This window comes from Hemibagrus wyckioides, unplaced genomic scaffold (assembly GCF_019097595.1).
Source record: "Hemibagrus wyckioides isolate EC202008001 unplaced genomic scaffold, SWU_Hwy_1.0 Contig5, whole genome shotgun sequence".
In the NCBI taxonomy this organism is placed as follows: domain Eukaryota; kingdom Metazoa; phylum Chordata; class Actinopteri; order Siluriformes; family Bagridae; genus Hemibagrus; species Hemibagrus wyckioides.
This window is the reverse complement of record NW_026690807.1, coordinates 86,243-112,792: the sequence shown is the minus strand read 5'-3', so window position 1 is coordinate 112,792 and position 26,550 is coordinate 86,243. Positions and strand designations below refer to the sequence as shown.

The window sequence follows — 26,550 nt, the reverse complement described above, 5'->3', positions numbered from 1 at the left end:
CATGTCCACCGAGATTAATGACATATTTGGCCCAATGGCAAGAGCTGCTTACTTGGTTCACACTTAGCATCTGCATTCCAAAAAGGTTCGAATCCCACAGGAGCCTCGCTTTATTGTTAACTTGACTTTGGGTAACCGAGTTCCTTTTACTCGGACCCCAGTCCATATGAACTGGAAGGTCACAGAGAGTTACAGAGTACAGTGAACCTCCATTGGCACACAGCAAGCTGAACAGGGACGACCTGGCTCGTTGGTCTAGGGGTATGATTCTCGCTTTGGGTGCGAGAGGTCCCGGGTTCAAATCCCGGACGAGCCCTGGTTTTACATGGAAGAGAGTGGGTGGGATAAAACTAATGGAAACTTGCACTGCCGGCTTGGTTCTCGCTTGGAAGCTTGTTTCTCCAGAGGTCCAAGGAGGTTCAAATCCCACTGTAATTACCTCTGAAAATTAAAGCTCCAACCTGGAGCCTATCTCTGGAATACAGGGAGCGGGATAGAGAATGTCACACTTTGTGGAGACATGAACCTCTGAAATATTAATATAATAGAGTACAGAAAGACCTCAGAATATTGTCATTTTACTAACACCATTCATCATGTTCACTGTTATATTCATGTGTCTGTGGCTTTCATTAGGTAAGTTATCATTGATCTTTTCAGAAAGGAGGGTAAAAGGTAAATCCCTATGCCACCACGTCTGTCTGCTAAAGTTGATGATAAAACTAAACAAGTGGATCTGATCATCTCCTCTGCTGCTTTTAATGTTTGATAATATACAATTAGAAGGTAATTTATTCATAATCACACTCTCTGGTATCACCCAGATGAGGATGGGTTCACATTTGAGTCTTCCTCATATCGTCTCAGGGAGTTTTTTCTTGCCGCTGTTGCCTCAGAGTTGCTCATTAGGGGTAAAGTTAATTTTCAACTTTGTAATTTCTATTCTGAATTTCTGTATTTCTGTAAAGCTGCTTTGAGACAATGTCCATTGTTAAAAGTGATGTACAAATAAAAATGAAGTGAACTGAATTGAATTGAACTGAATTTAATTACCTTTTGGTTATAGACACAGCAAATTTACTTATGAGAGATTTTGTTTAAATCTGGATCAGTTTCCTATGATTTTCCACAGCAAATTATCATAATTATTTATAAATGTACAAATAATTTAAAAACCACACAAACAGATAAAGGCTTATAGTATTGTATAGATGATGAATCTTGAAATACAACACCAGCCATAATGACTCTAGATTTCTGTCACTGACACTGTGTGAAGTGATCTGTCCAAAATAACACTAAAACTGCATCACTTCCTGGGTGTGTCCTTCTAGAGACGTGTAAAGTTCAGCACATACAGCACTATTATACAGAATCCTCACAGAGCTGTGTTCAGAAATGGATCAACTATACAACTTACTGTACATAGTGAGATACATACCACTGATTCTCACTCTAGTTACAGGTAATTCATTTTCATCAGTTTATCAATAGTTTTAACTATCACAATCATATTTAATCAGTTAATTAATTACATTAATTAATAACCATGTTTTTTTTTGGCGACGCTACCCATGCACTTGGAGGGTTGTAGGGCTGTGGTCAAGGGAGGCCTGCCAGGTCGGGAAAGAGAGGCACTCTGGCAGGCGGTCACAATGGTTGTACCACGCATGCTTCCATTACCAGACGTGATTCAAGATCCAAACCCAGGAAAGGTTTGAAAGGCTTAGGCTCTTGTTGACAAGGTTTGCTGATATGAACTTGCATCCCAGTCTGTTGCAATAAATTCAATTCAATTCAATTTTATTTGTATAGCGCTTTTAACAAAGAGCATTGTCTCAAAGCAGCTTTACATGAGAAACCACATCAAAAAACAACAAACATATGAACAGACAAACAGACAAACAGTCCTAGATGTTATCCCAAGTGAGCAAGCCTGAGGTGACTGAGGCGACTGTGGCAAGGAAAAACTCCCTTAGATGGTATGAGGAAGAAACCTTGAGAGGAACCAGACTCAAAAGGGAACCCATCCTCATTTGGGTGACAATTGTGTGATGTAGATACAGCATGTGTATAGTGTTATGTGAATCAATAAGGAGGTTGTTGTCCATGGCACTGCTTGAATATTCCAATCCTCACAAGCAGAACCCAGCTGGAGCTGGTCCATCTCCGGATGCCACTGGAGCCGGCACAGTCTCTGTATGCCTCGGGATGGGTAGAAGAAAGGAAACAATGGAACAGCATTAGCGTAGCTGCTGTTCATAATATTAGCAGTACTAGCTGAATGTGCATTTAATCAGATGTACTGGCGTGCAAGGTTATGGGAAGTGTTAGATGTATGCCTGGCTAAAGAGATAAGTCTTTAGTCTACTTTTAAACTGGGTGACTGTGTCTGAGCCCCGAACACAGTCAGGAAGACTATTCCAGAGTTTTGGAGCTAAATACGAAAACGCTCTACCTCCTTTTGTGGACTTTGATATTCTGGGAACTACTAGCAGTCCAGAATTTTGTGATCTTAAAGAGCGTGGTGGATTGTAATGTGTTAGAAGACTGGATAGATAGGTGGGAGCTAAACCATTTAGAGCCTTGTATGAGAGTAGAGCTAGTTTATAGTCAATTCTAAACTTAACAGGTAGCCAGTGCAGGGATGATAATATTGGGGTTATATGATCATATTTTCTTGATCTGTTAAGAACTCTGGCGGCTGCATTCTGGACTAACTGTAGCTTGTTTATTGAAGATGCAGGACAACCACCTAGTAATGCATTACAGTAGTCCAGTCTGGAGGTCATGAATGCATGAACTAGCTTTTCTGCATCAGATACAGATAAAATGTTCCTAAGCTTGGCAATATTTCTAAGATGGAAGAAGGCTGTTTTTGTGATATTGTAAATATGGTTTTCAAAGGATAAGTTGCTGTCTAATATTACACCCAGGTCTTTCACTGTTGAGCTAGTAGTAACAGTGCATCCTTCTAGGTGCAAGCTGAATTGTGAGAGCTTCTGTGTACTAGTTTTTGGGCCAATAAGTAATATCTCCGTTTTGTCAGAGTTTAATAATAGGAAATTTTCGGCCATCCAATTTCTAATATCTTTAACACACTCAGTTAATCTAGACTGAGTTTTAGATATCAATTTCAATTTCAATTAGATATTTCATCTGGTTTTGATGAGATATATAAAGGTGCACGATCTGGGCCGCTGACTTCGGGACTGTGCACTGCATTGATCTGCATGGATCTCCAGTGGCGACCCGTCAGCCTTACAGCATCTGTGTCCAACCAACATGGAAATACAGCCCACGGTTGCGAAACACCTAGACCCAGGGCTAGCTTTTCTTGATCCCCTCTAGCACTCCGATGCATTGCGCGTGCAAGAGTTGTGGTAAAGAGGAGATTAAAGGGCACACAAGCGACGAGGATGGGATTCGAACCCACGCGTGCAGAGCACAATGGATTAGCAGTCCATCGCCTTAACCACTCGGCCACCTCGTCAGGTGCAGTTGTGGCACCCACGACCAAATGTCCACAGAGACCGCAACAATTCCGTAGAGGAGTGGTTGTTTGGACTTGCTGTTTGAAAAAGCAAGGTGTGAAACGAAGCAGCCAGCATTGACACCAGTTGCCAAACCCTGGGAGCTATTTCAGCACCTGGGTCTGGGGGCTCCGGTACAGTGTGAGCTCTTTTTTTTTTTTGCAGCCAGACAGCCAGCTAATGGCAACTCTTAAGCACATTTGCAGAAGGCACAGGAGCCACAACCCCTGTAAAGCCTTTGTGGTGCCAGAGCCCACAACCACTGCCTTGAAAAGGCTCAGCTGGCAGCGGTGGGATTTGAACCCACGCCTCCGAAGAGACTGGAGCCTAAATCCAGCGCCTTAGACCACTCGGCCACACTACCCGAGGGCTCAGTACTTATAGACCTCTGTGGAGAGCACACTGACATACTGTCTGGGTGTGTGGTACACAGGCTGCACAGATGAGGACAGACAAACTGTGCAGAGGGTGAAAAACAGCTCAAAAAATCATCGGCTGCCCTCTGCCCTCCCTGGATGACATGTCCAGGTCCTGCTGCCTCAGCAAAATCAAGGCCATCACAGGAGACTCCTCACATCCTGCTCATCACTTGTTTGACCTGTTGCCATCTGGGAGGCACTTCAGGTCAACAAAGTCTCACACCACCAGACTTACAAACAGCTTCTTCCCCTGGGCCATTCGGACTGCAAACAATCACTGAACACACACACACATTCTACCTAATAAAATGTGCAATTCTACTGTGCACTTTAATCTGTCTGTGAATTGAGTACAAGTTATAACTTAATATTGGCTTTGCACAAATTAGATTTCAAGCAAATATATAACTGGGAACATTTTGTTGCAGCTTTATGAATGTTCTGCTTATATTGCAGTAGCCCTTTAAAAAAGGGTACAAGTATGCATATGTATGAAAGGAGAGTCCATAACCTGAGGTACTGAGATATTGAGAAGGGTTCAGTATTTATATTAACATATTTTTACATATGTTTCTTTATTGACATGCACAACCAGTTATTACAACATTATTACAACAATACTAATTCTAACAAAGTCCTGAATATGTACAATATGGCTATATTTGTGGACACCTAACCATCACACCAGTATGTGGGCATTCTCCAAACTGCTGCACAATTGTATAGGATGTTTTTATATTCTTACAAAAACATGTTCCAGCTCAATGAAGATGTTTATTACAAGTTTGGTGTGGAATAAAATGAGTTACCTGCACACAGCCCTGAACTCAAACCCACTCAACACTTTGGGATGAATTAGAATTCTGACTGCACCCCAAGCCACACATGCCTGATGTTTTATGGCTGTATGGACACATGGACATACAGTATCTCACAAAAGTAAGTACACCCCTCACGGTTTTGTAAATATTTTATTATATCATTTCATGTGACAACACTGAAGAAACGACACTCTGCTACAATGTAAAGTAGTGAGTGTACAGCCTGTATAACAGTGTAAATTTGCTGTCCCCTCAAAATAACTCAACACACAGCCATTAATGTCTAAACCGTTGGCAACAAAAGTGAATACACCCGTAAGTGGAAATGTCCAAATTGGGCCCAAAGTGTCAATATTTTGTGTGGCCACCATTATTTACCAGCACTGCCTTAACCCTCTTGGGCATGGAGTTCACCAGAGCTACAGGTTGCCATATATTTACAAAAATGTGAGGGGTGTACTCACTTTTGTGAGATACTGTATATTGCCACTTACTGAAAAATCATCTAATTTTTAATATTATTAGTTTATATTTTGCAACAAGTTTGAAGTAATATCTAAATAAAGCTAGTCTACGTAGATTGACTGATAATGTTAAATTGCCCCTAGGTGTGAATGGGTGAGCAAATGGCTGTGTGTGTGTGTGTGTGTGTGTGTGTGTGTGTGTGAAAGAGAGAGAGAGAGAGAGAAACAATTTTTTTTTTCAATTATATTTCTGCACATATTTGGTAAGTTCAAAAACAATTTTTTTTGGTGTTAAGGTTTTTCTCTTCAGTGAACACAAGATGGCGCAGTCACTTATCTTAATGTTGGTCTAGAACCAGAGCACCACACAACCTGCTCACATTCTCTGAGACATAGAGTATACTTGTTCTTCTATCATACATACTGCTGATATAATATCCTAACCCCTGCCCTGGTTACTCTTAGTGCCAAAGCTAATTTCAGAGATACCATTCTGATTAAACAACACAACTGTCCACTTAACACTAAACTGTCATAAGAATAAATTCTCATCTAATGTCATTTCTTTGACACCTGCTGTGTCAGAAACATTAAAAACTAGAAACTTATATGTGAATGTGCCTTTATTCTTCTTTCTCTTCTTCTGATGCTATTGTGAATACAGGAAAGTTTTATTTTCAGATTTAACTGTTAGAGCTGAGAAATAAGGGATTAATTCAACCTTAATTACCAAGGGAAAATACTCATTTCTTCCTCATTCTTAAATAAATCATATTCTCTTCCACTTAGTGTTTCTAACATTTATCTGCTGCTGGTGTTTACACAAACTTTAGAGATATCACTAACATATGTAAAATAACATAAATACATTAATTTCCTGCTTTCAGTATGTGTTTACTTAAATGTCCTCTGGACAGGTTTCCCATATGAGGCTGAATGTAAAGCCAGGATGTTTCAGTAAGAATCAACAATCTGACAACAACATTGGTGACACTGTCATGTGATGCTGTGGGGTGGAGCAATTTTGAAGCTTTATGGTGTTAACATATTAGATTACAGAAAGATCTCCACTATTTTCACTGAGCTAAGACCAGTCATCATGTTCACTGTTATATTCATGTATCTGTGGCTTTCACTAGGTGAGTTAACATTGACTTTTTGTTATTACAGAAATATTAACTATATTATATTAAATATTAGTCTGTGTGGTGATGCAGTGTGAAAATGCAGAGTGTGGGTCTGACTTAAGTATTTCCTGTTGATTATTTAAAGTTTAAAAACATTATGTTCTCTTCTCTATGACAGGTGACTCCATGGCAGATTCAATAGAACCAGATATCACTCCTGAAGCTGTAGATGAAGGTGATGATGTTACTCTGTCCTGCAAATACAAAACAAGTCGTACATCAGACTACCTGTACTGGTACAGACAATATCCAAAATCTACACCTGAGTTCCTTCTTATTGTTGACCAAAAAGGAAATCTAATTTCCAACACTGACCCAAGAATGTCTGCTAAAGTTGATGATAAAACTATACAAGTGGATCTGATCATCTCCTCTGCTGCTGTATCAGACTCTGCTCTATACTACTGTGCTCTGAGGCCCACAGTGACAGGAAATCCAGCTGCACTGTACAAAGACTTTCACACAGTTTTGTTATATTGAAAGAAGTTTTGCCAATGCTTTAGATAAAGTTACATGTCCTTTTGGGGGATTCTCTCTTTCTCTCTACTGATCAGGGTCATGGTTGATGTGGAGTTTGTCCCACACATGAGGTAGGAAACACCCTGAATGGGATGTCAGTCCTTTGCAGAGCTCCATACACAAACCCTTTCACATACTTATTTACACATAGTGAATATATTAGTAAATTTATTACTGTCATGTTTTTTGGAGGTGATGCAAAACTGCACACAAACTGACAGTGACCTGAACACATCATCAAACTGGGGATCCTGAAGCTGTGATGCAGCAACACTACCTGCTGTGTCACTGTGCTATCACACTGTTAAAATCCTTCTGCTTAAAGTGTTTTCTTGTAGTGTGGTGTTGTGTCATTGTTATAATAAAGAACAATTACTAATTTTAAGTATTATGTATTTTGACAGCCCAACTTTAACAAGCCATAAACATATTTCACCAAGCAATGTTTAAATCTTTTATTTACTTTATAATCCTGCATAGGCTGTTGTCACTGAACCTTTCATACTACACAATTGTAATTGCATGTGATAAGTTTATTGGTGTAATAGGGGTGTGTTCATGAAAATGTGTGTGTGTGTGTGTGTGTGAAAGAGAGAGAGAGAGAGAGAGAGAGAGAGAAGGAGAAATTTTAATTTGCTAAATTATAAAACTATTTATTAGTGTGTTATGTTTTTCTCTTCAGTGAACACAAGATGGCGCAGTCACTTATCTTATTGTGGGTCTAGAACTAGAGCACCACACAACCTGCTCACATTCTCTGAGATGATGGAAGCTACTTTTCACAGTAAACAGTTGTGACATAGAGTTTACTTGTTATTCTTCTAAATAGTTTATTTATATTCTTCTTTATAATGGGCAGTTTAGCAGATTAAATTGGGCTGACCGATGAAGATGCCAACATTGTCAGAAAAGATACAGACTCTGTTATTCTAAAATGTTCATACGAGTCAAGCAGTGATTACACTGAGCTTTACTCTTCTTTTCCTTTTACCAACTTAAGAGCCATGCTTTTCTCACAAGATGGAGATATTTACACTTTTACATTCACTTCATCATCATCCTTTCACATTAACCATCATTTAACCATCAAATGTAGTAACATTGTATTTTAATGGACACAATATTAGAGGTTAACTAATGTTGTATTGTTTGTAGAATAAAGCCCAAACTGCACTTCACTAACAACTCCTCATACAGCTAGTTTGTTGTGTAACTGGTTATTATTGCATGGACCCAGTGGACACTGTGGATCAGAAACCCAGTAAACGCTCTGTTCTGGACATTCTTGTACCATTAAAGTTAGAATATTAATGCTACATTTGATTTATTTGGTTTATTCTAGATGGAATCTGAAAAATACATGCAAACAACATGACTGTCAAGTGGATTAGTTTTAAATGTTATGCTTGTTTTCTATAGAAACTAGTTTGGAGTTAAATGGAATATTGGTTCCAGATGTAGATGCAGACACCACTAATTTAATGTGTAATTAAATAACTTTAATTACTTTATTTACTGTAAGTAAATCCTGGATTTATCAGGGGGAATAACTAATAAACTAAGGTGCAGAAATAGACAAAAGATCAAAAAGAGAGCAAAAGGTAAATAAAACATCCAAAAATATCCAAAACAAATCACACAAAACGTTGATCAGCAACAGTGGAATAGTTCTGTGTTGTATTAGTGACTCAGTTCACTGTCACTGATACTGTGAAGTGATGATCTGTGTAAAATTATGCTCCAACTGCATCACTTCCTGGGTGTGGCCTTCTAGAGACGTGTAAAGTTCAGCACATACAGCACTATTATACAGAATCCTCACAGAGCTGTGTTCAGAAATGGATCAACTATACAACTTACTGTACATAGTGAGATACATACCACTGATTCTCACTCTAGTTACAGGTAATTCATTTTCATTAGTTAATCAAAAGTTTTAATTCTTACAATCATATTTAATGAGTTGCATTAATTAATAACCATGTTTTTTATTATTCATCCAGTCATTTCTTGATATCTTAAGTCAATATTTGGTTTAAGAAAAATATTTCACTGATATATTTTTTTGTATTTTTTTTTTTTTTACACCAGGCAGTTTTGCTGATAAAATTGGACCAGCAGATGAAGATGCCAACATTGTCAGGAAAGAAACAGAGACTGTTACTCTGAAATGTTCATATGAGTCAAGCAGCAATGACATTGATCTTTACTGGTACAAACAATATCCTAACAGCGCACCACAGTTTTTACTGTATAAAAGCGCAAGGTCAAGATCTGACCAGAGCACTCCTGATGATCATCGATTAGAGTCGAAAACCAGCAGAGACTCTACTGAACTTACTATCAGAGGTCTAAAGCTCTCAGATTCTGCACTCTATCATTGTGCTCTTGAAGTAGTAGCACTGTAATACAGAGTTACTGAAAGGCTTTACAAAAACTGTAAATGGCATATATGACGTTTATAAAACCACAAGATCAAAGAGACTCACTTTATCAACTTTTTGGTAAACCACAGAAACAAACAACTTTTGTAATAACATTTACAGCTGGAGAAAATAGCTGAGAAAAAAAGAATAATGAGGGATTAACACAGCAACTACACAATATTCATGGTAAACTCACAAATATACATGTTTCAGATGCTAGATGTTGCTGGTCTATACATTGTGTAATTAAATTAATAAACAACCCTCAACCCAGTGTAGTCCATTGTAATTTGTATTCCTGCTTCATGACTAGTGTTGCTGGGAGAAGCTCCAGATCCACTGCAACCCTGACCAGGATAAAGCAGTTACTGAAGATGAATGAATGAATGTAGGTGTATATAGACAGTTGTGGACATGTGACCAGGATAGAGCAGTTAATAAAAATAAATTCTGAGTTAATGATCATTTATTAGGACAGTAAGCAGCTGTTTATATTATTTATAAGGTATAGTTGGTGTGATCATGCAATGTGTCTCATAGCAAACAAAAACCTAGTAAATCCTAGCAAACCTATTAACAAAAACCTGCATTATGACCAAAGCCTCTGATGCTAATTAATGAAGCTAGTGAACATGTAACACCAGCCATACAACATCATCCATGATTGTTCATTAAGTTTGACAAAAGTGGATCTGTTCATCTCCTCTGCAGCAGTGACAGACTCTAAACTGTACTACTCTGGTGCACACAGTGACAGGAAACCCAACTAGACTGTAGACAATGTACTACACATGATTCATTCATTCTGGGGAAATGCTTTCTTTATATTATGTTGGTAGATGCAGCTCAGGCTCTTTTGGTGAAAGCAGGAAAAAGAGCTGAGAGAGAAGAGGGACAGAGTGATAGCAAAGCTAACAGAGAAAAAGATTCTCCTTTCCACTGTGTGTTTGTAGACTTGGAGAAAGCGTATGACAGGGTGCCAAGAGAAGAGCTGTGGTACTGTATGAGGAAGTCAGGAATAGCAGAGAAGTATGTCAGAGTGGTGCAGGACATGTATGAGAGGAGCAGGACAGTGGTGAGGTGTGCTGTAGGTCAGACAGAGGAGTTCAAAGTGGAGGTGGGACTGCATCAGGGATCGGCTCTGAGCCCCTTCCTGTTTGCTATGGTGATGGACCAGTTGTCAGAGGAGGTCAGACAGGAGTCTCCTTGGACAATGATGTTTGCAGATGACATTGTGATCTGTAGTGAGAGCAGGGAGCAGGTGGAGGAAAACCTGGAGAGGTGGAGGTTTGCGCTGGAGAGAAGAGGAATGAAAGTCAGTGGTAGTAAGACTGAGTACATGTGTGTGAATGACAGGGAGGGAAGTGGAACAGTAAGATTACAGGGTGAAGAGGTGAAGAAGGTACAAGTACTTGGGGTCAACAGTTGTTAAGTTTTACAGCTACTATCAACATCTGTTTTCTTGTGAGAAAAAAAAATCCATGGAAATGACAAATTCAGCGGTATTTGAAAGAGAAATATATGGGGGCTATGAAGACATTTTAGGTATTTGAATAAATATTTCTTCCATATTCCAAAATCAGTTCAATCCCAGAAACCACCTACTAAAGAAAGGACTTAGCATATTATAACAATTCCTGTATGTTTCACCATTCAAATATTCTTATTTTTGTAATGAGAGAGAGAGAGAGAGAGCAAGAGAGAGAGAGAGAGAGAGACCCAAAAACAAGTGTTATAACTTTTAATGTCAAAATATCACAGAAAAATTGAGTAGATGGTATGAGTGAATCCATTGCTTCTCAGGACCACATTGTTTTATTAAGACAAAAATATTTCTACAAGCTTTATATAAACAGTATTCAGAACAGCAGATTTGTCATGAATATACATAAATACAAGTAGGTGGAGCTAGAGGTGGAGATGTACATCAAATAGTAACACTGACATTCATTTCTAAAGCTAGAGGTTTGAACTAAACACTCAGGAAAACAATGTTGTTCCTCTTTGTGGTGTTTTTCACTCTTGCTGATGTTGGTAAGTCATATACACTGCACACAAAATATTATTTTTTCTAATTAAGAAGACAAAATTTTCCATGTGAAATGTGTCATTTATGATTAAAATATCACAATATTGTTGTAATGTTTTTATAGCAGAGGCTGCTGACAATAACATTAAACCAGAACAAACCAATGTATTTTCAATGGAAGGCAGCAACATCTCACTGTCCTGCACATATACTGGATCAGTTCAGAGTCTCCACTGGTATCGACAAAAACCTGGATCAAGACCTGAGTTTCTGCTGCTGATTCTTGAAGCCAGTGAAACTGTCACTGAGGCTCAACCACCTCATCCACGATTGTCTGTACAACTTAAAAAAGAGCAAGATAAAACGAATAAGAAAGTGGATCTGATCATCTCCTCTGCTGCTGTATCAGACTCTGCTCTATACTACTGTGCTCTGGAGCCCACAGTGACAGGAAATCCAGCTGCACTGTACAAAAACTTTCACACAGTTTTGTTATATTAAAAGCAGCTCTTCCAATGTTTAGAGAAAGTTACATGTCCTTTTGGGGGATTCTATCTTTTTCTCTATTGGTCAGGGTCATAGTAGATACAGAGTCTGTCCCAGACATGAGGTGGGAAAACACCCTGAATGGGATGTCAGTCCTTTGCACTCCACAAACCCTTTCACACACTCATTCACACAAAAGTGCAATTTCTCCTAGCAAATTTTCCTACTGTCATGTTTTTTTGGAAGTGATGCAAAACTGCACACAAACTGACACTAACCTAAACTCCTGTTAAAATCCTTCCCAAGAAAAGTATTTTCTTGCAGTATGGAGTAATTTTTATAATAAAGAAAGATTTCTACCCTCATGGTACAATTCCATATTGACTGATAACAAGTGCACTAAAGACAAGGCTCAGGTCAATCCTCATAGCAGAATTCCACAATGCCAGTGGACTCATGATCCTCTCTGTTCTGTCTGGAGTAATTACACTGCAGATGAAGGGCATTTTATTGTCTAAGTGTAGTAACTTCACATATATAATAGTCAAACTAATCAGTTATAGCCCAATGTTCAACAAGTTCAACCTCAACAGAAGGAGATCATCTTCAAAACTAAGGATTATCTTATTATCAGCAAACCAATTCCTTGTATTTTCAAACAAGTAACTAGAACCGTCTTATTCATTAGTGCATTGTTGTCTTCTGATCTTTTGCAGTGTTCAGTGTGAGAAAGAATCATTATGTTGTGATTCATGAACAAGCGTCTGAGTAAATTAATCTAAAGGGAACTGTGTGTGTGTGTGTGTGTGTGTGTGTGTGTGTTTAATCCCCTGATAGGAAAGGAAGTATGTCATGTGAACATAAAGTATTTCTCAATGGCCAGTTCAGTTTAGTTGTTGAGATTTATAACTGTTTTCAACATCTGTTTCCTTTTAGTTTTCTATTATTATTTCTTTTTGTGCTTTACATTAAATAACGTAACCTGGTGTTGTAAATACAATTTAAATATAAGTTCTAATATATAATTACTAATCCACAGTATGAATATATATGTATGGCTGTATGAACTGTTTACAGGTTTTTATTTTGTCCAAGTTAAGGTTTTTCTCTTCAGTGAACACAAGATGGCGCAGTCACTTATCTTATTGTGGGTTAAGTTCTAGAGACACTACCACACAACCTGCTCACATTCTCTGAGATGATGGAAGCTACTTTTCACAGTAAAACCTTTGTGACATAGAGTATACTTGTTCTTCTATCATACATACTGCTGATATAATATCCTAACCCCTGCCCTGGTTACTCTTAGTGCCTAAGATAATTTCAGAGATACCATTCTGATTAAACAACACAACTGTCCACTTAACACTAAACTGTCATAAGAATAAATAATCATCTAATGTCATTTCTGTGACAAACAAAAGTACCTGCTGTGTCAGAAACACTGAAAACTGGAAACTTATCTGTAAATCTGCCTTTACTCTTCTTTCTCTTCTTCTAATGCTATTGTGAGTTTAAACCTTAATTATCAAGTAAAAAAATTATTCCTTATTCTCAATTAAACCTTATTCTCTTCTACTTAGTGTTTCTAACATTAATCTGCCTGCTGGTGTTTATACAATAATTCTCTAATTTAGAGACATCACTAACATATATAATTAAAATACTGACAATGTAATTATTAGATTAGATTTTTACTAGATTAAATTGATCATTTTTACATAAATACATTAATTTCCTGCTTTCAGTATGTGTTTACTTAAATGTGCTCTGGACAGGTTCCCCATATGAGGCTGAATGTAAAGCCAGGATGTTTCAGTAAGAATCAACAATCTGACAACAACATTGGTGACACTGTCATGTGATGCTGTGGGGTGGAGCAATTTTGAAGCTTTATGGTGTTAACATATTAGATTACAGAAAGATCTCCACTATTTTCACTGCGCTAAGACCAGTCATCATGTTCACTGTTATATTCATGTATCTGTGCCTTTCACTAGGTGAGTTAACATTGACTTTTTATTATTACAGAAATATTAACTATATTATATTAAATATGTGTGGTGATGCAGTGTGAAAATGCAGAGGAGGTCAGACTAAAGTATTTCCTGTTGATTATCTAAACATTATGTTCTCTTCTCTATGACAGGTGACTCCATGGCAGATTCAATAGAGCCACTTGTCACTCATAAACCTGTAGATGAAGGTGATGATGTTACTCTGTCCTGCAAATACAAAAAAAGTAGTACATCAGACAACCTGTACTGGTACAGACAATTTCCAAAATCTAAACCTGAGTTCCTTCTTTATATTGTTCAAAGTGGAACTTATAATTCTGATCCTCCCCCAAGAATGTCTGTTAAAGTTGATGATAAGAAAGTGGATCTGATCATCTCCTCTGCTGCTGTATCAGACTCTGCTCTATACTACTGTGCTCTGAGGGCCACAGTGACAGGAAATCCAGCTGCACTGTACAAAAACTTTCACACAGTTTTGTTACACTGAAAGCAGTTGTACTGATAATTTCGACTTCACATGCCATATTTGGGGGAAATCTCTCTCTATTGTGATTTATAAAGAGTTTATATTTTGACACATGTTGGATTATTACTAGCGATCCTCAGTAATCAATCTGTGCTCTGTTGCTGGTCTTGGATTTTATTTTTTTTTTTATTTTGTATTACTATACTATATGATCACTTTCAAGTTGATAATATTTACTAGTTTTTGGTTTACATGGTTCGTAGGCATGAATTGTAATCTGATCAATCTGTCTGAATATCATAAAAACTTTGCTGAAACAAATCTGCCTTAAAGCACAGCGATAATATATCTTCAGGTATGCTGATGACAATACAGTGTTGAGTCTCATCAGCAAAATATTGAGTTTACATACAGAGAGAAGGTGGAGAAGTGCGAGGACAAGTGTAGAAGGATAAATCCATAGGGTGAACTCTTAATTTCCTGCAGACATGTACGAGAGAAAACATAAAAAAAGGAATAAATGGCATTATGTGAGGCTGTACCAGTGTTTAATATGAAAAGAGTATTCTGTCTCAGAGCACAAGACACTACAACAGATATAGAAAACCACTGCAAACATCATCAGGGTCTCTCTTACTTTAATCAAGGATCATTACCAGAAAGTGTACATTAATTAAGCCGTCAGTAACAGCTTCTTCTGTCTGACCAGACAGTCAGGCTCAGTAACTGAACTAATATCAATAAAACAATATCTAATCAGCTTGACACGAGAGCAGGATTCTGTATAGGTTTAGTCAGACCACAGAAACTAAAATACTCTATACCAATACCCAACAGTTTTATGTGTTAATACTGATAAAAAAATCAAGTGTTGTAGTAATTCTAGATCATATTCAGATATTATCTGTTAGGAGAAATTGTACAGCTGATCTTTGTTACTCAATTAACTGGTTAATAAACATTAATTACCAGCTGTTTTTAACTGAACATCACTGGCTAAGGAACCATTTAGGACAAAATGATCCCAAAACCTTTTATTTGTGTCCATACTGGAAAATAATAATAAAAATAGCTAAATAAACATTCACCTAATTATTCTTAAACTATTCAACTAATAATAATAATGTCAAAAACAGTCCACTGAAGATATAGGAAACTTCTAACCCATCTATATTAACTTGTTTATAAATTAATTTTGGAGTTTGTAAACACTAAACAATTATTCTCATGTATATACCTGCAGGTTTTTTATTCTGGACAATGTTGTCTTGTAAGTATTCAGTATATAGACAGCTATATAAGTTTAAAATAATGTGGACACTGAATCAATTTCAGACCTGAAGTTTTGAGCTCTATGTGTAACTAGGATTCATTTATTTTAGTACTCAAATAGGTCAGAAGGTCAAATTGAAATCAAGATTTATTTATTGTTATTAGTGAGCCAAGATTTCATCCTGAACAGCATCACTTCCTGGGTGTGTCCTTCTAGAGACGTGTAAAGTTCAGCACATACAGCACTATTATACAGAATCCTCACAGAGCTGTGTTCAGAAATGGATCAACTATACAACTTACTGTACATAGTGAGATACATACCACTGATTCTCACTCTAGTTACAGGTCATTCATTTTCATCAGATAATTAATTTTATTAACAAAAATAATTTTCTGCATTGATTTTAGCTGATGTTTTAGGTATGTTTACAGAAATGATTTGAATATTTATTTTTGTTTGTATTTATTTATATATTGTTGTTTACAGCAAGCATTGTTGCAGATAAAATTGGGCCGAAAGATAATAACGCCAAAACTGAGGGGAAAGAAAGAGACACTGTTACTCTGAGATGTTCATATACGTCAAGCAGCAGATATGTTTATCTTCACTGGTACAAACAATATCCTAACAGCGCACCACAGTTTTTACTGTTTAAAGGTGCAAAGTCAGCAAGTTCAGAGTATAATCCCACTGGCTCTCGATTAGAGTCAAAAACAACCCCAGACTCTACTGAACTTACAATTAAAGATCTACAGATCTCAGATTCTGCACTCTATCATTGTGCTCTACAAGAAGGAACACAGTGATACAGAGTCACTGAAAGGCTTTACAAAAACTTATTGTTTATAAAAACCACAGAAAATGAAAGACACTTCCTTTACCGACTTATCAGTTAACCACAGACACAAATAACAAATTCTAATAACAGATGTGACTAAAATAAAAGAAAATGAAAGAAAATAAAAGAGAGATGAGCAACTACACATTATTCACAGTAAATTCTACAATTTTAAGGGTAAAAAAATAAAATAAATTAATGACACTACCAGAAATGTTAAAGCTAGGTGCCACTGAAGCATACATTGTGTAATTAAGTTAATTCATTAATTCTTTTTTGCTCAGCTTCCCCAATGATACACTACATTAATTAAATAAGTCATTGACTGATTGATTGATTCATTGTTATGTTTATTATGCATATATATACAAATGTCATTTAGTTAGATTTGGCAGTGGCTATGAACAGATGTCAGTTTGATTAAAATAAGGAAACTGTTAGTAAAATCACCTTTTTCTTGTTTTATGATTTATGTTTATGGCTTGTACACAACTCTGATGAATATACATATAGAATCAAACATAATTACGTGATCAGGGATAGTTCTAGCCTTTTGAGCTGGATGTTTCTTTTTCTTATTCATGATATAAACTTTCAAAGCTGCCTGTAGATCCTTGGATAAATTACTCATGAGCTTTATGGCCTAGGGTTAGAATATAATTCAGATACACTACAACCCTGATCAGGATAAAGCCGTTAATGAAGATGAATAATAAATAAATGAATTTTTGTCTGCAGGACAATAAGCAGTTACTTATATTTTAAGGTAGAGTGGATTTAAACATTATTATATAACAGGTAGGTCTCAAGGTTGATGTGGGTTTTGGTTTAAAGCTGTAGTTTTATCAAAAGTCAAAAACTTGAACTGACAAAAGATAATCTGCATACCTAATAGATTTAAGAGGAAGTAATTCACTTAGGGAACAAAAGCTGTGATAAATATGAATAGATATGAGTGGGTGGAGCTAAATGTGGAGACATTAAAGACAGAACATTAATATTTATTTCTAAAGTTCCAGGCGAGAAGGAAACACACAAGTAACAATCTTTTCTTCACTACTGCTGATAATGGAATGTCATGTTCATTACACATGAAGCTCAGTGTTCATGTGCATATTGGCATTTATGAGTAAAATATTATAGCAGAGGCTTCTTGATTATCTCCACTGGTATAGACAAAAACCTCAATCAGAACCAGAGTTTTTGCTGCTGATTATTGTGTCTACAAATGATGTAACCAACGCTAAGCAACATGACCCAGGACTATCCATCAAAGTTCATAAAAAGGACAAGAAAGTAGATCTGGAGATCTTTCCTGCTGCAGTATCAGACTCTGCACTGTACTACTGCACCATGGAGCCCACAGTGACACAAAACTCAAACAGACTGTACAAAAAGTCAAGCTGCATTTTTTGTCTCAGGAGTTGGAGCCAGTTTAATTCCATATAATTTTCTGTTTTAGTTCCTAGACTCTCCTAGATATTTATTTGGCTGCAAATATCAACATTCATCTTCTTACCTATGTTGGCAATGCTTACTGATTGAACAATCAATAAAAAAAACTGTATGATTTCTCTCATGTAGATGTAACACAAAATTCAACAACCTTAAAATGAATTTAAATGATTAATTCTTAATTAATCAATATGGCTTTCATTATCACACATGAAAGTCCCATACAGCTTACTGACAAACAGTAAACATCAATGTGCTCTATACTGGTATTAATTCCTCACTATATGCTCTTACCTCAGCTCTGAAAATAACCTTAATTTCATTCAAAATAGCTACAAATGACACAGAAATAGGTTTAAAAAGAAATTATGCATAACACATAAAAACTTAAAAATGTGTCTTTCTTATCAGTACAGTTTAATTTACAAGATGAATCTACATCCAGATGAAATGTAGGTATTAGTTAAAAAAAACATAATATACACTAGATAGGATGTGTAAATTGTAGTGAAGCATCACACCATTTGTGTACTATTTAGTATAACTAATGTGAATATGGGAAATACCTCAATTATTCCAGACTATACTGATTATAAAAGATAAAAAGAATAAAGCCCAATGATGGAAATATTATTGTACACAACACTGAGACTATCACAGGACCTGAGCAGTAGTAGTAGTAGCTGGTAAGCTGGTAAGCTTTCTCTGGCAGTTGTATGGTTTTTCTGTAATTGTTGTTCCTTAGGGTTCTGTTTGTTCTGCATGTTATTTCAGATCATTACAGAGCCGAGAGCTGACTTTAGCAAGCCAGCAACTAACAAGCTAGCAATCTCACAAAAACACAAGGCCTTGTTGAATAGAATTCTTCAAGCAGCACTATGAAGCACTAATCTTAACTACAACAGTCTTATGGATTAAAAAACAGAAAGTGGACTGTGAAGGATCATATCGTTGGTCAGACGCCTCTTACCTTGAGACTGATGGTAGAACTATTGATTCTGATCGAACTGCTTCATTTGTGAATTAAATGATTGGACTAGGAGAATGAAGAAGGATTTGCGGACTCGCTGATGTCATTTGTTCAGATCGTCACAAATGACATCAGTAACTTATAAAGAGTCACTGAGAACATCAGTAAATGAATTTAAGAAATCTTCTTGGTGAACGGGATCAAAAGGTCACACAATTCTTTTTCTTATAATAAAGGATTTAACAATACACATACATTTTAAAACATTTCATTTTTTATAACATTTTTTTGCCTTTTATTCTGCTAAATAAACTACTACATAGAAGCAGAAACTGCAGTAAAATAAAGCAAACCAAAAGCTGATTCAGAATTACACTAGGCTAGGCTATGCTAAGCTAGGCTAAGCCAGTTTAGGCTAGGCTAGGCTAGGTTAGGCTAGGCAAACAAACATGCTTCAAACAGAAGCTAGGCAATTACAAGGTAGAGCAAAGGAGCTTAACTCGGGAAGCTAATTCCTGTGTCACTACTCACATAACACTAAACAGGTGAACCAACTGAACAGGGGAAATGAACATAGAACCAAAATAGAGTTCAACTCTAATGTTCAGTGCTGCCCCCTGGTGGTCTAGCAAGGAAATATTCCAGATATCCATCATACTACTCATATGCTGTATTTTAAGTTGGTGTGCTATTATTATTTTTTAAACCATTGTAGTAAAGCAATAAAGAAGCAGGTTTGCTTGTAGCCTTTTCTACATTCAGACACATGAAAAGATAATTCATTATTTAAAATTGTTTTCTTTTTTAGATTTTTTTACACGTTTAGATTTTTTTAATTATCTACCTTGAAATTGACCCAATTCAATTTTTAACCATCATCATTTTGCCTGCAGCCAATTTACATATCTTAGATATCTCTTTTAAAAGGAGCACCCACAGTACAGATTGCTCTTGACAAGCAAAACAAAGCAAAACAGACAATTATGATATAAAAGCAGAAGATTCTTCACCTTTAGGAAAAGTTTGACTCTCTGACAAATGACAGAAATGATCTCTGACTAGACGACATTAAGTAACAGGGTTGTGAACTTTCTTTCACATTGTGTGGTGTTATTTGATAACTTAGTTGGAAAGTACAGAGTCATGTGCCACATTGATATTGAAGGGTAGTGACCCAAAACATGAGCAGTGTAACTGTTGAAGGATTGAAAGCCAGCAGACCTGATTAACATAGACCCAGTAGTTAAAAGTAACACAGCCACATTTAAGACTAAAACACGAAAAATAATGAATGTTATGTTGTGTTCAAAGGAGCAGAGCCCTGGACCCGAGTCACCCAGCGCACATACTAATACTACAGTGGGATCGGAAGAGAAATGAATGGAGAAAGATACAAAATGGGTTGAGATGAAATTACTGGTGTTTATTATTAGTGTGTTCTTCTATGTTCAATAAAGAGGATCAGATTAAATGATAAAAGTAATCCAGTGTCATCCATCATGTGCAGATTCATATGGCAAATTATATAAATAATGTGAAATGTATGTGAATTATTCCCACATGAATTTATAAAAGTCACAGCATAGTTAAAGTTAGCTCTTTATTAGTTTGTGATTAGTACATGCCTTAAATCATGCATTAGTTCAGATTTAAGCAAGCGTTAATTTAGGTTTTTTTTTTCCTCATTGTCTTTACCTCTAATCCGATCTATCATCAGGTCACAGGGAGCCTGTGCCTATCTCAGGCATAAAGGCAGGATACACCCTGGACAGAGTGCCAACCCATCACAGGGCACACACACTACTTCCAATTTAGAGACTCCAATCAGCCTAGAAGTATGTCTTTAGACTATGGGAGGAAACCAGAGGAAACCCACCAAGCACGGAGAGATGGATATGCAAACTCCACACACAGTGAGTGGGAGCGAGACGTGAATCCAGGACACTGGCGGTGTGAGGGGAACAAGCTAACCACTAAGCCATTAAGCTTAGCTCACGATTATGTATGTACTGTTACTGTAAATTATTACAATAAAAATAAAATGGATTAAACATGACAACTACACACAATCACACTCAATTCTGAAGTCATGATTTATCATGTTACATAATTTTGCAGAATGTGGCACAAATGGCACCAAATGACAGCAGCAACAACAGAAGCTTTTTTAAAATTGTGATTTAATGTTTGTATAATAATTATTTCAATAATTACATGATTAAACTTTATTATAGTGATTATTGCAGTTCATTATCAGTTCCTGCTTTTAGTTTAGCTTTTTGTGTTTGTTTAAAATAGATTTAGGACATGTTCCCCATGTGAGACTGAATGTAAAGCCAGAATGCTTCAGTAAGAATCAAGAATCTTTCAGTAACATTAGTGACACTGTCATGTGAGTGATGCTGTGGGGTGGAGCTTCATGAATCCTGATGATGTTAACATATCAGTGTACAGAAAGAACAGTTTCCTTCAGCTAAGATCATTCATCATGTTCACTGTTATATTCATGTGTCTGTGGCTTTCACTGGGTGAGTAAACATTTTTATTATTGCAAAAATACTATGTTCTGAATCAAGGATGAACACATGTGTTTTTAAAAAGTAGTAAATTGTGAGTATAATTTATGTAATACCTTATTATTAAATTATTTAGAAAAAAAAACAATATGTTGTCTTCTCTATGACAGGTGACTCCATGGCAGATCCAATAGAGCCACTTTTTACTCATAAAGTTGTAGATGAAGGTGATGATGTTACTCTGTCCTGCAGCTACAAAGGCTTCAGTGGTGACATATATAATGTGCAGTGGTACAGGCAATATATGAACTCTAAACCTGAGTTCCTTCTTTATGTTACTCCAAGTGGAGATCTAAGTTCCCCCATCCCCCATGGAATGTCTGCTAAAGTTCATGAAGATAAACGAGTGGATCTGATCATCTCCTCTGCTGCTGTATCAGACTCTGCTCTATACTACTGTGCTCTGACGCCCACAGTGACAGGAAATCCAGCTGCACTGTACAAAAACTTTTTTGTTATGTTGAAAGCAGTTATGCCAATAAGAAATTTAGATAGGGAAAATATACATGGCTTTTTGGGGAAAACTTTCCCTTTTGTTCTCATTATTTATAATAAGTTTATATTATTGACACATTTCATTCATTCATTCATTCATTCATTCATTCATCTGTAACTATTTTATTTAATCTTGTCTAGGAGCAAAGTGGATATTGGCAAAGCATTCAAAACTCTACACAGCAACCTGAGTTTAAAATCAATAAGAATTTACAATGCTTTTAAAATAAAATACACTTTTATTTATAGAGCCATCATGCTATAGCTCACACAGCATCACTTTGCTGGATCATAAAACAATAGTAAGTTAATTCATTTTTAAATGACTAACACTATTTTTTATTAGATTATTATTATTATTATTATTATTATTATTATTATTATTTTCTACAATGTTATTCAAACAATCAAAACTTATATAATAAAGCAGCTGAGGCTCTGTACAAGTTCAGAAGTTGAATAAAGTTCTGCAAATTGTTATTATTCTCCTTCCTCCACAAGATGGCGTAATCTTATTGTTGGCCATGTGCTAAGCCTCTTGTCACATCCTTCAGAGCTGACTTCTTGGATTATAAGTACAATAATATATAATATATATAAGTATAATAATATATGCTATACATAATCTTCCGTTCTTTTATATATAAGCATTGCATGATTTGTGATCTTACTGCAGTCTAGAAACAATCTTTGGAGAATCAGTAAAAACCATTAAAAGAATCCCTTGTCATTGGTTTGCCTTAATTAAGAAAGAAAACTGAAATTGCAGAATGCCTATACACACAATTTCTATTCTATATTCCTTGATAACCTGGAAATAAAAAGTAAAAGCTTGGTTCAATCATCACAGCAGAATTTTACAATATACAATATACCAACACTATATCATGGAAGGCAGCACTGAATCTTTTGAGTTTGTTGCAGTGAACAACAGCAAGTTCACCACCACTGGCTTGAAGAGGCAAAAACTAACACATAATGTATTACAGTGTTACAGAGAAAAAATCCTTTATAAATATATGAAGTGCAAAGTTTAAATACTCTTTCTGATGACTCAAGCCTCTTTTTGTCTGTGAACATTTCTTTGTGTCTTAAGGTTTTTCTCCTTGATGAACACAAAGATGGTGAACTCAGTTATCTTATGATGGGCCGAATACTAGAGCAGCATATAAACCTGCACATTCTTTTCACATACTTTTCACAATAAACCCTCTGTGATATAGACTCTACCTCTACTTCTATCATACATACTGCACAAATATTATCTTAACCCCTGCCATGGTTCATCTCAGTAGTAGATAATTTCAGATATACCAGTCCACATAAAACAACTGTCCACTTTAGACTAAACTGTGTTTTTAAATCTCTAGTGCAGTTGTACTAATGCTGTATTTTTCGTATGTAACTACCTTTAACCTTGTGTTGTTAGAGTCTTCCAGTCCACCTCACTCCTGAATGTAAAGCCACACTGCTGACACTGTCATGTGATGCTGTGGGGTGGAGCTTCATGAACCTTTATGATGTTAACATTTGCAAGAAATTTGACAAAAAAAATTGTTTTCATTCAAAAAATAAATTCAATAAATCCTGGATTCAAATGTAAGAATCAACAATCAGCCCTGTCATGTGATACTGCAGGGTAGAGCTTCAAGAAGCTTTATGAAGATCCAGAGAGCAAAAGGAAAACAAACTTGGTACTTCTTTGGATGTCTTTGGATCTTGATTATAGCTGTTAATAAGCACTTGAGTAATTCTCAGTCTTGAACAGTAAGCTTACAAGTATCAGCTTTCTAAAGATACCCTGGTTATATACCCTGGTTTGGGGATGCACTCCCTTCACATAATGCAGGGCTGTTCCCGCCGGTGGGCTTGCCGACTCCTAAGGGTTAAACAGCAAACAGATTATTTTTGGGTTAGATTTGTATCATTTTCATAGGAAATCCTTGGACAGTTTAATGTTTTTTGTATTTCTTTAAATATTTCATTATTTTCCTGTTATTCTTATTTTTCTATACTACTTGCTATGCTATTCATTGTATTATATTTCAGTGCACTGTTGTTGAGAAGAGCACCCACAGTTTTGTTGTACTCCTTATGTGCAAAGACAATAAAATTTATTCTATTCTATTCTATTCTATTCTATTCTATTCTATTCTATTCTATTCTATTCTATTCTATTCTATTCTATATCAGCAAGCATGGCTTTGGTTGGAGCACAATTTCATTTCATTGTCTGTACCGCTTATCCGATCTATACTCGGGTCACGGGGAGCCTGTGTCTATCTCAGGCGTCATTGGGTATCAAGGCTGGATACACGCTGGATGGAGTGTTGGAGCACGATGTTATAGTTAATTAGAGGTTATAGGTTTTTATCAGAAATAAACAGAAATAAAGCCGATAGATAGTCGTGCAGTGTGAAAACAATGGTGACCCAACAACTTTGAAAATCTTGCAGTGTGAACTCAGCATTAAGGCTTCATGCTCAACCACACCCCCTGAAGGTGTGGGTGAAGGAACAACCTTCTGCTGTTGTCGACCCAAAAGTTCACCTGGCAGCGGTGGGATTCGAACCCACGCCGCCGAAGAGACTGGAGCCTTAATCCAGCGCCTTGGACCGCTCGGCCACACTACCCATGACTTTGGAGAGTTAGGGGGCTGTGGTCAAGGGAGGTCTGCCAGGTAGGGAAAGAGAGGCACTCTGGCAGGTGATCGCAATGGTTGTACCACGCACGCTTCCATTACCAGATGTGATTCAAGATCCAAACCCAGGAAAGGTTTTGCAAAGTGGATTGACAGCCTTAGGCTCTTGTTGACAAGGTTTGCTGATATGAACTTGAATCCCAGTCTGTTGAAATCAAGGTGCACGATCCGGGCCGCTGTCTTCGGGACTGCGCACTGCATTGATCTGCATGGATCTCCAGTGGCGACCTGTCAGCCTTACAGCATCTGTGTCCAACCAACATGAAAATATAGCCGACGGCTGCAAAACACCGAGACCCAGGACTAGCTTTACTCACTCCCCTCTAGCATGGTCTCGGAGACCAGGTACAAAGCATTCTGTATGCAAAGAGGAAGATGAAGGGCACACAAGCAACGAGGATGGGATTCAAACCCACGCGGGCAGAGCACAATGGATTAGCAATCCATCGCCTTAAACTCTCGGCCACCCCGTCAGGTGCAGGTGTGGCACCCACGGCCGAATGTCCACAGAGATGGCGACAATTCCGTAGTGGAGCGCCATAACCCAACGCGTTTAAACAAGCCTGTTCCCAAAGCAACTGGAGCCCATCCCACGTACATTAGCAGTCTGTTTCCTTAACCTCTTGGCATCCTAGGTCACCCACATGACTTTACACCTCAGTGCACCTGGCACTTGCACTCCATTGCCCAAACCTCTTGGCCACCACTTCTTATGTCGATTTTTTATTCTTGGTTGAATTGTTGTTTTGTTGGTAGCTCGTAACCATGGTAAGGGCACAACTAATGCGGCTCACACACGGAAACCGTGTTTTGCGTACCGTTCTGTGGTTGTTTGGACTTGCTGTTTGAAAAAGCAAGGCGTGAAACGGAGCAGCGTTCAAAGCCAGGTGTTGACACCAGTTGCCAAAACCTGGGAGCTATTTCAGCACCCGGGTCTGGGGGCTCCGGTACAGTGTGAGCGTGCTCGGTTTTTTTTTTGCATCTAGGCAGCCTGCTAACGTCAACTCTTAAGCACATTTGCAGAAGGCACAGGAGCCACAACCCCTGTAAAGCCTTTGTGGTGCCAGAGCCCACAACCACTGCCTTGAAAAGACTCAGGTAGCAGCAGGATTTGAACCCCTGCCTCCAAAGAGACTGGAGCCTAAAGCCAGCGCCTTAGACCACACGGCCACGCTACCCGAGGGTTCGAACTTTATAGACCTCTGTGGAGAGCACACTGACATACTGTCTGGGTGTGTGGTACGCAGACTGCACAGATGAGGACAAACTGTGCAGAGGGTGAAAAACAGCTCAAAAAATCATCGGCTGCCCTCTGCCCTCCCTGGATGACATGTCCAGGTCCCGCTGCCTCAGCAAAATCAAGGCCATCACAGGAGACTCCTCACATCCTGCTCATCACTTGTTTGACCTGTTGCCATCTGGGCGGTGCTTCAGGTCAACAAAGTCTCACACCACCAGACTTACAAACAGCTTCTTCCCCTGGGCCATTCGGACTGCAAACAATCACTGAACACACACACACACACATTCTACCTAATAAAATGTGCAATTCCACTGTGCACTTTAATCTGTCTGTGAATTGAGTACAAGTTATAACTTAATATTGGCTTTGAACAAATTAGATTTCAAGCAAATATATAATTGGGAACATTTTCTTGCAGCTTTATGAATGTTCTGCTTATATATATATATATATTACAAGTATGCATATGTATGAAAGGAGAGTCCATAATCTGAGGTACTGAGATATTGAGAAGGGTTCAGTATTTATATTAACATATTTTTACATATGTTTCGTTATTGACATACACAACCAGTTATTACAACATTATTACAACAATACTAATTCTAACAAAATCCTGAATATGTAC

The 26,550-nt window shown here is 37.3% G+C and overlaps 4 non-coding genes across 4 annotated transcripts; 1 reads left to right on the top strand and 3 right to left on the bottom strand.

Annotated features, from left to right (window-relative positions):
- Positions 1–244: 244 nt before the first annotated feature.
- Positions 245–316, top strand: trnap-ugg (transfer RNA proline (anticodon UGG)). Its single transcript has one exon. It is a non-coding gene; the product is annotated as a tRNA-Pro (tRNA).
- Positions 317–3,411: 3,095 nt separating this feature from the next.
- On the bottom strand, positions 3,412–3,493 carry trnas-gcu (transfer RNA serine (anticodon GCU)). The gene has a single exon. It is a non-coding gene; the product is annotated as a tRNA-Ser (tRNA).
- A 322-nt stretch (positions 3,494–3,815) lies between these two features.
- trnal-uag (transfer RNA leucine (anticodon UAG)) lies at positions 3,816–3,897 on the bottom strand. The gene has a single exon. It is a non-coding gene; the product is annotated as a tRNA-Leu (tRNA).
- Positions 3,898–24,529: 20,632 nt separating this feature from the next.
- trnal-aag (transfer RNA leucine (anticodon AAG)) lies at positions 24,530–24,611 on the bottom strand. The gene has a single exon. It is a non-coding gene; the product is annotated as a tRNA-Leu (tRNA).
- Between the last annotated feature and the right edge of the window lie 1,939 nt (positions 24,612–26,550).